Source organism: Geotrypetes seraphini, chromosome 8 (genome assembly GCF_902459505.1).
Source record: "Geotrypetes seraphini chromosome 8, aGeoSer1.1, whole genome shotgun sequence".
Lineage (NCBI taxonomy): Eukaryota > Metazoa > Chordata > Amphibia > Gymnophiona > Dermophiidae > Geotrypetes > Geotrypetes seraphini.
In genome coordinates this window covers 192,669,031-192,682,920 of record NC_047091.1, presented here as the reverse complement: position 1 = coordinate 192,682,920, position 13,890 = coordinate 192,669,031, and the positions used below count along the sequence as shown (strand labels likewise).

The 13,890-nt window shown below is 47.0% G+C and overlaps 1 protein-coding gene and 1 long non-coding RNA gene across 2 annotated transcripts in view; one reads left to right on the top strand and one right to left on the bottom strand.

Annotated features, from left to right (window-relative positions):
* Positions 1–13,890, top strand: part of C8H5orf52 (chromosome 8 C5orf52 homolog) — an 84,650-nt gene that overhangs the window by 32,166 nt on the left and 38,594 nt on the right. The window lies entirely within an intron of this gene.
* LOC117365400 overlaps positions 11,114–13,890 on the bottom strand; it is a 54,926-nt gene continuing 52,149 nt past the window's right edge. The window contains exon 3 of the long non-coding RNA XR_004540408.1: positions 11,114–11,329. This is a non-coding gene — a long non-coding RNA (uncharacterized LOC117365400). The remainder of the gene's footprint in view (positions 11,330–13,890) is intronic.

Sequence of the window (13,890 nt, the reverse complement as noted above, 5' to 3'; positions counted from 1 at the left end):
ATCTCATTATTGTCTGGATGCTTTTTCCAGACGGGATGGACACTTCGGCCAATCTGTTTTGCAAAATTTGTTTTCCTAATGGCCAACCTTCCCTCCATCCCTCTTTTTGTTAGCTTGGAGGTCACCCATCAGTCAAGAATATGCTGCCTGCTTGTCCTGGGATAAAGCACAGTTACTTACCGTAACAGGTGTTATCCAGGGACAGCAGGCAGATATTCTTGCGTCCCTCCCACCTCCCCGGGTTGGCTTCTTAGCTGGCTTATCATAACTGGGGACCGCGCGCCTCTGTCGGGCGGGAAGGCACTCGCGCGTGCGCGGTGCGGCCTACCAGAACTTTCCAAGTTCTTAGAGTGCAATCACTCTAAATTGTCCGTACCGGGGCTCCGTCGGTGCCGTCACCCATCAGTCAAGAATATCTGCCTGCTGTCCCTGGATAACACCTGTTACGGTAAGTAACTGTGCTTTACAGAAACATGGTGGACAGAGGAGAATCAATGGGATGTGGCGCTGCCGGGGTACAAGCTCTACAGGAGGGACAGGACCCACAAAAAGGGGGGAGGCATAGCAATATATGTAAAGGACTCTATCTACTCGGTCGGGATGGATATGGCAACGAAGGCAGAGGGGCTGGAATCACTATGGATCAAATTGCCAAGAAACAAGGGTGCAGGCATGAAACTGGGGCTGTACTATCGCCCACCTGGTACGCCAGAAGGAGTCGGACACGACTTGGAAACTGAACTGAGACAGGAATGCGGGACTGGAAGTGTAACAGTGATGGGGGACTTCAACTACCCGGGGATAGACTGGAGTACGGGTCACTCCAACTGCACTAGGGAAACAAGATTTGTAGAAGCTGTGAGGGACTGCTTCATGGAGCAACTAGTCAGGGAACCGACGCGAGGGGGTGCTACTCTTGACCTCATCCTAAACGGATTAGGGGGGCCTGCAAGAGAGGTAGAAGTGGGAAGACCACTAGGCAACAGTGACCACAACACGATCAGATTCACATTAGAAAGGGGGACACCCATAGTAAGAAGGACCGCAACAACTGTGCTCAACTTCAGTAAAGGGAACTATGTTGCTATGAGGAAAATGGTGGGGAGGAAGCTCAGAAACATCTTTAGGATGGAGACTATAGGAAGCGCCTGGACCCTATTCAGGGACACCCTGCAGGAAGCACAAAGAATGTACGTCCCCAGTTTCAGGAAAGGCTGCAAGAACAAGCGGTCAAAGGACCCGGTTTGGATGTCAACAGAAGTAAAGAGGGCAATAAATGACAAAAAAGTATCCTTCCGGAGATGGAAAAAGGACCCAACGGAGGAAAATCACCAGACGCACAGGAAATGCCAAAAGGAATGCCACCGAGAGGTTAGAAAAGCAAAAGGGAAATACGAAGAGGGGCTGGCCAGGGAGGCGAAAAACTTCAAGGCATTCTTCAGTTACGTTAAGGGGAAGCGACCAGCGAGAGAGGAGGTGGGGCCGTTGGACGATGGGGATAGGAAGGGAGCGATTAAGGAGGATAAAGAGGTAGCTGAGAGGTTGAACACGTTCTTCTCGTCGGTTTTCACGAGAGAAGACACATCTAATATACCGGACTCAGAGGAGCTCATGAGTGGGGAACAGGCTGAAAAATTGGAGCACATAGAGGTAAGTAAGGAGGATGTCCTCAAACAGATAGACAGGTTAAAATGCGGCAAATCACCGGGCCCAGACGGGATCCACACAAGGGTTCTGAAGGAACTAAGACAAGAAATAGCGGGCAAAATCCAACATGTTTGCAACCTATCCTTGAAAACTGGAGAGGTACCAGAGGACTGGAAATTGGCAAATGTCACACCCATCTTCAAAAAGGGATCGAGGGGTGACCCCGGGAACTACAGGCCAGTGAGCCTGACTTCAATAATAGGGAAAATGGTGGAAGCTATGATCAAGGACGGCATTTGCGAGCACATCGAGAGAAATAGCCTGAGAACAAGCCAGCACGGATTCTGTAAGGGAAGGTCATGCCTAACAAACCTTCTGTACTTCTTTGAGGGAATAAGCAGTCGGGTGGACAATGGGGAACCCATAGACATCATTTACCTCGATTTTCAAAAGGCTTTCAACAAGGTGCCACATGAAAGGCTGCTTAGGAAGCTGTGGAACCACGGGGTGGGAGGGGATGTGCACAGATGGATCAAGCACTGGTTGTCGGGTAGACTGCAGAGGGTCGGAGTGAAGGGCCAATATTCTGACTGGCGGGGAGTCACGAGCGGTGTGCCACAGGGATCGGTGCTGGGGCCGTTACTCTTCAACATATTCATCAATGACCTAGAAAAGGAGGCAAAGTGCGAGGTTATAAAATTTGCAGACGATACCAAACTGTGCGGCAGAGTTAGGTCCAGGGAGGAGTGTGAGGACCTGCAAAGGGACCTGGACAAGCTGGAAGACTGGGCAAACAAATGGCAAATGCGCTTTAACGTGGAAAAATGTAAGGTCATGCATATAGGGAAAAAGAATCCGTTGTTCAACTACAAATTGGGGGGGGCATTGTTGGGAGACAGCGGTCTTGAGAGGGACTTGGGTGTGCTGGTGGATGCATCACTGAAGCCATCTGCACAGTGCGCAGCAGCCTCAAAAAAAGCCAACAGGAAGCTGGGCATCATAAAGAGGGGCATAACAACCAGGACGCGGGAAGTCATCATGCCATTGTATCGAGCGATGGTGTGTCCACATCTGGAATACTGCGTTCAATATTGGCCGCCGTACCTCAAGAAGGACATGGCGGTACTTGAGAGAGTCCAAAGGATAGCAACCAAACTGGTAAGAGGGCTGGAACACTGCCCATACGCCGAGAGGTTGGATAGGCTGGGGCTCTTCTCTCTGGAAAAAAGGAGGCTCAGGGGAGATATGATAGAGACCTTCAAGATCATGAGGGGCATAGAGAGGGTGGATAGGGACAGATTCTTCAGACTGAAGAGGACAACAGGTACGAGGGGGCATTCGGAGAAACTGAAGGGAGATAGGTTCAAAACAAATGCAAGGAAGTTTTCTTTCACCCAAAGGGTCGTGGACACTTGGAATGCGCTACCGGAGGAAGTGATCAGGCAGGGTACGGTACAAGGATTCAAACAGAGATTGGACAGATTCCTGAGGGATAAAGGGATCGTGGGATACTGAGAGAGGTGCTGGGATGTATCACAGGTATAGAAAGCTAACCAGGTAATAAGTATAGAAACCCAACCAGGTCGTGCATGTGCAAGACTGGAGGGTTAGGACTTCGATGGGAAGCTATGACTTAAATGGGAAACCAGGGTGGCAAGGGGACCCCCTCTGGGGATTCAGACAGGTCTTGACCTGTTTGGGCCGCCGCGGGAGCGGACTGCTGGGCAGGATGGACCTGTGGTCTGACCTGGTGGAGGCACTGCTAAAAAAAACAAATAAGTACCTCGAAGTGGAACATGAAATTTTCTTTCTCAAGGACCCTCGGCCACAAGAGGGCACCTGCTCAAACTCAGGGGCGGAAAATTTCATGGCAACACCAGAAAGTATTTCTTCACAGAGAGAGTGGTTGATCATTGGAACAAGCTTCCAGTGCAGGTGATCGAGGCAGACAGCGTGCCAGACTTTAAGAATAAATGGGATACCCATGTGGGATCCCTACGAGGGTCAAGATAAGTAAATTGGGTCATTAGGGCATAGACAGGGGGTGGGTAAGCAGAGTGGGCAGACTTGATTTCTAATGTCTTATTAAAGAAATGACAACTTTGCATGAGATAAAACTCATTATAGTTTATAAATCTTTCCTTAATTTTTTTAAATATATGATTATTGAAAGTGAAAAGGGTCACAACAGGTCAGAAAGCAAACTCAGAAAAAAATGCAAAAGCAGCTAAATACAGGAAATATACAACAATATCAACGAGTCCTGTAAAAGAGCCACTCATGCAAGAGACCCAGAATTACAGTATGACTAAAAGGAAAAAAAATCATTCCTTAATTGCTTCTGATAATTTCAGCTATACACAGCTGAAAGCAGTGCAACATGCAGAAAGTGAAGTTTAGATAGTTTTTCACTTTCTGCATGTTGCACTGCTTTCAGCTGTGTATAGCTGAAATTATCAGAAGCAATTAAGGAAAGATTTAGAAACTATAAAGAGTTTTATTTCACGCAAAATTGTGATTTAGATTCTAAAGTATCAACTGCAAGAGACAAGATTTTGGTGTAGTCCTCTAGGCTTTTTTTGTAGAGGGGAGAATCAATATCCGACGTGCCTGGAAAACTTGTGCCTTAAGTGTCCGGTGGTCGCATCCACAACCGCCTTCAGCTCTCACCTCCTCCAGCACTAGACACAATCGCCATCTTATATCAGGCAGTCAACGCCAGGAGAGGTGCCGAATTTCACGAACATTCATGAGATTACATACACACACACAAGCTGCACTGCTTCCAATGGTTACCTTATGTTCTGGAATGTTGCCCGCCTCACTGCTGTAACCTCACGCAAGCGCTTTCCTGCATCTGTATGCGATTGTCCTCTCCACTCCACCTCACAATCGTGTACAGACGCAGGCATGTGTTTGCATGAGGTTACAGCAGTGAGGCGGGCAACGTTCCAGAACAATGGTAACATACTAAGGGCCTCAAAATAGTACCTGGCAGGCCACATGCCCCCGGGCTGCGAGTTTGAGACCACTGGCGTAGATAATCTGAGACTAGTATCCACGCTCAATAAATCAGGACGTAGAGCCCGCAGCTGAGGCCGCCAAAGCGACTTCTGCCACCATCTGCACCAGCGATCCCCGTCTATGCTCCACATGCTGCCATCTGAAGGCAGACAAGCCCCGCCACTGGCAGACTCAGCAGGGACCTTAATCCCTTTAGCAAGAAGGTCCCGGGCTTCTCCAATAGTGGCGACTTGCTTAGGGACTCCATTCAAATTGATCAGCCACCTAATGGTTCGTGTCAATGCCCGGGTCACCTCTCAAAACATTCTTCTTTTTTGCAGGATACTAAATGCAAGGTCTTGGTAGAGTTCCACATGGTGCCTGATCCATTGAAGGGATCCCAATTCCCAAACTCTGCAAAGGCCTTTTTCTTTGAATGCAAAACTTTAAAGACAGACCACAATATCATGGGGCTGTTCAGATGGTTTAGGGCTCAGGGCTCTATGTGCCTCTAAGTTTCCAAGTTTATTTATCATTTGATATACCATCTATCAAGCAATAGCTAAATGGTTTAGAATAGGCATAATATAAGAAAATTATGGTAAAGAAAAAAAGAAATTAAAAACAATATCAGATATGATATATTAAAACTGGGGTTAAAAAACAGCAACCATCTGGCTAAGTTGGCCCTCACCGCCTTCACATTTTTGTATTCACTTATGTCTGGGACTCCCCGAATCCATAAATTGTTTCGTCAGGCCCGATTCTAAAGGTCCTCAATTTGTCAATCGGTTCATGCAGTTAAGATCGCACGTCCTCCAGACCTCGCTGCACCCCCATGGCTGACTCCTCACAGGCATCCATTCAAAGCTCAACAGGGGACCCGATTTCTGCAAGATCCTGCTGCAGCTCCCTGATCGCCTCTGTGACTTGAGAGGTCACTGTTGAGATCTCCGACTTAACCTCCATTACATTTCTCAGAAATAGGCCTTAGTGAGAGTTTCCATGGTGCTTCCACTACTCTCTGAGGCTTTCACAGGCAGCGATTGTATCATGTCCAATACAAAGGTAAATTCCATGCTTTCATCCTATGGCACTGCTGTGCGCAGGTCTTTTTGGGCGCGCGACTCTGTTGACAATCACTCTCCATTCTTTTTTGACACCATGAGGTGCACGAGGCTTTAATTCACCAGCCACTCCACCAAAGCTAGCGCTTTCTCAGCTGGAAAATTGCTTTTCAGGGGAATTATGATGGCCAGAAGACGAAGCCTCGAGTTTAGGCAGCCATCTTCGCTGATGACGTCGCTTCCTCTCCACAGTTCCATTTTTAAGGCACAAAAGAAAATACATTTCTGTATTAGAACCCTTGTCTTCTTTGTTTCACTGCTGCCCCACCCCAACAGGGTTAGGATAACCCACTAAGCTCAAGGTCTAACTCTAGTCAGAGAAGAACAGTCCACAAGTTCAATATCTTAGTAGCTTACCTCAGCCAGCAGAGAACCATTCTGTTTCACTCAGCTTTTCCCTCAGTTTCAGAGGCAGCATTCAGATTCCCAAGGCTTCTGCCTTAGCCCACATCTAAGGAAAGCTGGGAAATCTCTCTCTCTCTGCAAGAGACCTCCCTTAACTGATCTCAGGCTAAAGCATATATTCAGCTGCCTGTCTGACAACCGCCACTGTGACTCAGCAGGGTTGCTGAGCCTAGTGTATCCTGGGACCTGTAGTTCATCCCCTCTTGGGCTAGCACCCCCTTCTGCCCAGTGGTTCAACTGCATTTCCAGTGAGTGAGGATCCCTGACTCCCTCACACTATGCAAACCCACACTCACATATACACATTGCACCTACCTAGTATGTGTAGGGAAATAATCCCCAAACCTGAATATGTAATTCATCCTTGAACTTGGATTTGAAAAAAGGTGAGTAATCTAAATTCTAATTCATATGATCCAGGCCCTTACAAAGTTCTAAAGGGTCATGGATTTGATATACCACCTTCCTGTGGTACAAAGAAGTTTACATATATTATGTGCAAGCACTTTCTTTGTCCCTAGTAGACTTGTAGTCTAAGTTTTGTACTTGGAGTAGTGGAGGATTAAGTGACTTGCCCAGGGTCACATAGATCAACAGCAGGAAATGAACCCAGTACGCCAAGTTCTCAACCCACTACATTAACCATTAGGCTATTTCTCTATGGTAAACTTTTTTTCCCAAATTCTCTTTTCACCTTCCTTATCACTGCTTTGCTTTTAACTTGTCGGTCCTGTTTTCTTTATTTGGATCGTTTAATGGTTTTTTGAAAGATTTTTTTTTGGCTCTAATAAACATAGTTCTCGTGCAATAGGTATGTCATTCTGAACAGATGGGTAATATTCCAGTGCTCACAAGTCAAGCAGAAGGAATAATAATAATAAATAATAATAACAGTTTATATACCGTAGGACCATGAAGTTCTATGCGGTTTACAATGATTAGAAATGTTACAGATTGAGTGAATAAACAAAGTTACAGAAGGAATGAATAAACAAAGTACAGACTTAGCGATTGGTGGTTCTTGCGGTCGTTTGTTAAGGACTAAGATTGAATAGGTTGGTTTCCTAAGTATTTCAGGAATAGATGTGTTTTCAGGCGTTTCCTGAATTCTCCATAGGTAGTAGGCACAAGCAATTGTTCAAGGTCTTTACCCCATAATGCTGCTTGATGTGCGGAATCTACTCCAGCTTTTGAATCCCTCCTCCTTTACTTGAGGGCTCTGCTGCCCCTTCAGTTTTACCTTCTGCACACAAGCTTGAAGGAGTCTTTCTGATCTGATCTGTTTATTTCTTTATTTTTCAGTCTTTTTTTGTGGTATTTTGATTGCTTTCAGTGCTAATAACTCCCCTAGTCGAGGGTCTAGCTCTGCCTAAATGGAAGAGAAAGACTGAAGTCTGTAGCTGACAGGCCAATCTCTCTGTAGTATCTGTTGGTTGGCCTACAGAAACCTTTTGGATTTTGGAGTCCATTCCCCTTGTAGCATTGCTCACCTACTGTGTCGCAGGGACTTGAGTGCAGGCCATCGTGCATCTGTTGGAGGCTCAGCGGGATCTTGCAGGGTACCAGCTGTGTTTTGCCTACCCCCATTTCATGTCCACGAGTTTGGGGTGGTTCAAGGCTCAGTCAGACACCGGTCCGACTCATAGCCTGAAGAGTCAGTGCTGGATGAGCAGTCTGTTTGAGGCAGTGGTTTCTTCTCCCAGATCTAGCTACCTTTAGAGCTGAGGTAGGCTGCAGCACATTTCCAGCACAAGTAACAGTGAGTAAGGCTGTTACAGCCTATGAGGAAAATTGGGATGTCTGTAAACCTGTTTTTGTAGTTTTCTGTCTCTTCCCTTAGGTTCCCCCACCTTTAAAATCCTAAAAATTGCAAGTTTTTAAAAAATTTTTTTAAAAGTGTTGGAGCCATGACCAAAATGCAGCTTTGGCGGCCATCTTGGATGTCCCAATTTTTAATTTTATTTTTTAAAATTCTCCAGAAGCTTCAAATCGCCTCATTCTGCCTCAAAGCTGACAGATATGGAGTCCTCAGGCTCCTTTACCCCTAATTCATGCCAGGTTTGTGCTGGATGGGTGTCCGAAGAGCATCCTTCTGTTATGGGAGGTGTGAGTGGTTGGCTTAGCCTGTCCTTTGCTCTCTAGGGCCGAGGAAGTCGGGGAGTCCTTTGGTTGAGATTATATCCCTTCTAAAGCCCTGGAATGATGGTCATCCTAAACACAGGGGTGTGGAGTTCGCAGAGCCCAAGAGAGCACTGCCTAACATGGCATTTTCTCTGGAATTTGTCAATTTAATGTGGAGAGCCTTCCAGGATGGCTGAAATTTCCAAGGAGTTTGGCAGTGCACCAGGAGGCACATGAGGGGGACTGGGGTTCCCAGGTACATCTGCCTCACTTTCAGAAGCTGGCCAGGATCTGGTGGGCCTTTTTTGAGGGAGACTCAGAAGATGAAGGGTCTATTGCTATGCCCTTACTATCACAGAGTGAGCCCTTTCTGTCGGGAGATGCAGGGTCACAGGCAGGTGCATGTGCTAGATACAGTGGTGGCTCTTGATCAAGGGGATGAGCCCACAGTCCGCCAATTGTTTAGATCCTCAGCTCTGTTAGATCTTATTACTGATTCTCTGCGGGAGTTAAATTTGGTCTCCCAGAAGATTCCATCTCCTCCCTGCTCTGTAATGAGCAGAATAAGAGCCCAGTCTTTGTTTCCCTGGCATCCTAATATAAATGTATTGGTCATAGAGCATTAGGATGCTCCTGAAGGGCCTTTTAAAGTAGCCAAGACAATGGCTTCGCTGTACCCGATGGTGCAGGAGTATCAGTAGCTGTTTGCTCAGCCCTTGTTAGTGCACATCCATATCAAGTGAGGGAGGCATGGTATTAAAGGATATGCAGGATTGCAGAGTGGATGTATGTGATTCTCAAAAGACAGTTTAAAGCCTTTTGATTGGCATTGCAGAACTGCAGAAGAGTCTAGAGCAGTGGTTCCCAACCCTGTCCTGGAGGAACACCAGGCCAATTGGGTTTTCAGGCTAGCCCTAATGAATATACATGAAGCAAATTTGCATGCCTTTCCATCATATGCAAATCTCTCTCATGCATATTCATTAGGGCTAGCCTGAAAACCCGATTGGCCTGGTGTTCCTCCAGGACAGGGTTGGGAATCATTGGTCTAGAGCAGTGGCATATGTCAGTCACCAGGGAGGCTGGGTCTGGAATATTGCTTACTATTCAAGTGGACAGAGCTTAATATTCAGGCTCTCTCAATGGCATGTAGTGGGAGTGGATAATGTTCAAGCTTGATTTCCTCAGCAGACAGACACTGGATCATAGCAAGTGGACTCTGTCTGCAGCAGCCTTCCAAGCCATTGCTTGTTGCTGGGGTCACCCAACATTTGATCTCATGGTGACAGCACAAAACAAGAAGGTCGACAGATTCTTCAGTTAAAGGCCTGAGCCCAGAAGCACGGGTCTGGGAGATAAGAGACTGATAAGCATTGACGGAGAGAGGGACCTTGGGGTGATTGTGCCTGAGGATCTAAAGGCATCTAAACAGTGTGATAAGGCGGTGGCTGCAGCCAGAAGGATGCTAGGCTGTATAGAAAGAGGAATAACCATCAGAAGAAGGGAGGTGTTGATGCTCCTATGTAGGTCATTGGTGAGCTGCACTTAGAATATTGTGTTCAGTTTTGGAGGCCACATCTGGTGAAGGATATAAAAAGACTTGAAGCGGTCCAGAGGAAGACAACAAAAATGGTAAGGGGTTTGAACAAAAAGAAGTAGGAGAAGAGACTGGAAGACCTAAATATGTTTAGTCTTGTGGAGAGGAGGGACAGGGGAGATATTATATAGACATTTAAATACTTGAAAGGTATTAATATAGAACCAAATCTTTTCCACAGAAGAGAAAATGGTAAAACTAGAGGGCATAATTTGAGGTTACAGGGAGGAAGACTCGGGAGCAATGTTAGGAAATTCTTTTTCACGGAGAGGGTGGTAGATGCCTAGAATGCCCTCCCGAGGGAAGTGGTGGAGAGGAAAACTAATGGAATTTAAAAAAGCATGGTATAAACATAGAGGATCTCTAATTAGAAAATGAAGGCTGTAAATTAAAGAACTAAGGCCAGTACTAGTGGACAGTCTTGCCCAGTCTGTGCCCTATATGTGGTGATTTGGTGTAGGATGGGCTGGGGAGGGCATCGATGGGAACTCAACTAACTTGGGACATGAGAATTTTACTGGCCATACTTTATGGTAAATATCCTGCAAACAGGATGGTTGAATATGCTGGAGTGAGCTTGGATGGCAACTTCAGCATTTGGAACCTAGGACAATACCAGGTGGACTTTATACTCTATGACCCAGAAATATCAAAGAAGAGACAAGTTAATTTAATCATGTATTTTTAATGGGTATAACTAATGGGCAGACTGGATGGACCGTTCAAATTTTTATCTGCTGCCATTTACTATGTTATTATGTTACTATGGTGCATTAAGGAGAAGGAGAAACCTTTCTCTGCTCCAATCTCCATGGTGTTAGCTTTCCTCCAGGTTGACCTTAACAGAGTCCAAGTGGTGGGACTCTTTTGTTTCAGGGCTCACAACCAAAGCGCTTCGTTGAGATTCCTAAATTGGGCACTGCATCTCAGGCCCCCAATAAAACCCCATGTTCCATTCATGGAATCTCAACATGGTTATGCAGGGTCGCAGTCAGGCTCCTTATGAGCCACTGAAGGAAGCGTCCTTCATGGATCTGACCTTCAAGACATTTTTTCTTGTGGTCATTACCTCAGCGAGAAGAGTCTCAGAGCTACAGGCTCTTTGTTACAGAGAGCTATTTCTCAAATTCACAGAAGCCGGAGTTTCTTTGTGCACCATTCCATCCTGTTTTAAATTCTTTATTCATTTTTGCACATTACAACAAGTGTAGCAGATAAACTCATATGAACTTATAAATACACACTTGATTAATTCTCATATAACACTTTAAGTATAACATTTCATTACAAATTAAAATTCACAGAAGCCGGAGTTTCTTTGTGCACCATTCCATCCTTTTTGCCAAAGGTTGTTTCAGCATCCCATGTCAATCAAGAAGTCAGATTGCCAGTGTTCCAGTCCACATGTTCCAAGAAGAAGAACTGAATTCTGAAAAAGTTGGAAGTGAGAAGAGTATTACATTACATTAGTGATTTCTACTCCGCCTTTACCTTGAGGTTCAAGGCAGATTATATAAGAATTGTTATGATATTAAGAAGTACATATTGTTAAGATATTAAGAAGTACTTAAGGAATAGTTTGAACATTTTGTAATTTGCTAAGGAGTACAAATTATTGCAGGAGGATTTTGGGACCTGTCTGGTTGCGTTATATTGGTTTTATGTATTTTTTGAAGAGTAGGGTTTTTGTTTCTTTTTTGAAGGTTTTGTAGTCTGTGGTCGAAATAAGCAGATTGGTGAGTTGTCTGTCCAGTTTCGCTTTTCTGGTGGCAAGTAGGTTGTCATACAGGTTTTTTTCGTTTGACATTTTTGGTTGGAGGGGTGTGAATATTGTGTGGGTTCTCCTGTGTCTGGTTGAGGTGGATTGAATTAGTCGATTGTTCCAGTAGGTTGGGCTGTCTCCATTTATAGCTTTAAATAGTAGGCAGTGGAATTTGAAGTGTACTCTAGCTTGTATTGGGAGCCAGTGTGAGTCATGGTATGCCTCTGTGATGTCATATTTTTTTAGAGAGACAAGCCAGGGGAGCCGGAGAGAGGAGACAGAGGCCGGAGACCAGCTACAGAAGCGGCGAGGAGCGGGTAGCAGCGAGAGGAGCCTCCGCCCACCCCCACCACGTCAGCGCAGCGTCATCGCCCAGACTCCACCTTGAAGGAGGGGAGCCGCGGCGCGAAGGCAACCAGAGCCACGTGATAGCAGCGGTGAAGAGAGGAGGAGTGAGAGGAGACAGGGGCCGGAGACCAGCTACAGAAGCGGCGAGGAGCGGGTAGCGGCGAGAGGAGGCTCCGCCCACCGCGTCAGCGCAGCGTCATCACCCAGACTCCCCCTTGAAGGAGGGGAGCTGCGGCGCGAAGGCAACCAGAGCCGCGTGATAGCAGCGGCAAAGAGAGGAGGAGTGAGAGGAGACAAGCCAGGGGAGCTGGAGAGAGGAGACAGGGACCAGAGACCAGCTACAGAAGCGGCGAGGAGCGGGTAGCGGCGAGAGGAGGCTCCGCCCACCCCCACCGCTTCAGCGCAGCAGCATCGCCCAGACTCCCCCTTAAAGGAGGGGAGCCAACGGCGCACAGCCGTTCGGCACGCGGCGAAGGCGAGCGGAAAAGGCGCTCGCCTTAGCGAGAGCGCCTTTGCGAAGGGCCTTAAGAAGGGCAGGCCGGGTCACTACAACCAAGGACTCCAAGAAAGGAAGACAGCAAGGTAAGGAAGTATACACATACACGCAGACACACAAGTAAAAAGGCAAAAGGGAAGCAAACACAGAAAAGAAGGAAGGAGTAGGCCCAGGAAGGACCACACTTCAAAGGAACGACAGGCAAGGAAGGCACTGAAGAACAGAAGCAAGGGCAGAAGACAGGGTAGAAGCAGGCCAAGAAGGTAGCGCACACACTTACACAGAGACAGCAGTAACAAGCTCAGCAGGACAAGAAAAGGCGGACTCAAGAAAGAACACGAGCTAAAGGAGGAGGCAGCCACAGAGGGCAAGCAAGAGGCAAATAGCACACGTGCATAAATAAAAGGAAGCGGAAGACGAAGAAGGTAAGAAAGAGCCAGGCACAGGAGTGATCACACTAGCAAAGAGCAACAGGACTCCTAGAGAGCAGACAAATATGGAAGCGGAAGGAACCCGAAGGATGAGCTTCCCAGTGTACTGCATGGACTGCCACATGTATGACTACCTCCCCTCCGGGCGGCAGTCATATGTGTGCGGACGATGTCAGGAACTGGAGAGCTTGAAGAGCGAAGTCAGTCGTCTGAAGCTCAGGATCCAGGAGCTGGAGGGACTCTACATCTCAGAAGCCCCCTTCCAGACAACCGAAGACCCCATGAGAGAGAGGTGCATCGAGGAACAAGTCAGGGAGCTCGAGAAGTTCATCGAGGATGCATACAGGAGAGTGGAAGAACAGGAGCCCGGAAATGAGGAAGACACACAGAGCAGAGGACAAGAAACTTCTGACACCAAGGTAGAGGATACCCACGGAGGAACCTTGCTGGAAGAAACGAAGAACACCAAGGACACAGACCTGCGACCGAAACAGAGGCTGAAAGAAGGGAAATCTGCAATCCTGGTGGGAGACTCAATCCTGAGGCACGTTGACAGTCACATAGCAGGAGGGAGAGAGGATCGGCTAGTGACCTGTCTCCCAGGAGCAAGAATGAAGGACATCGTTGACAAGATTGAAAGAATCCTGGAAGGAGCAGAGACGGAAGAGACAGCAGTGATAGTCCACATCGGGACGAACGATGTCACCAGGAGAGACTACAGCAAGAATGCACTGACTGAACAGTTCAAGATTTTAGGAAGGAAACTGAAGATGAGGACCCAGAGGATAGCCTTCTCAGAGATCCTGCCAGTACCAAGGGCAGAAACGAAAAGGTAGACGGAGCTACAATCAATTAATGCATGGATGAGAAGATGGTGTGAGGAAGAGGGTTTTCTCTTCGTGAGGAACTGGACAACGTTCTGGGGAAAGAACAAGCTTTTCAAGAAGGATGGT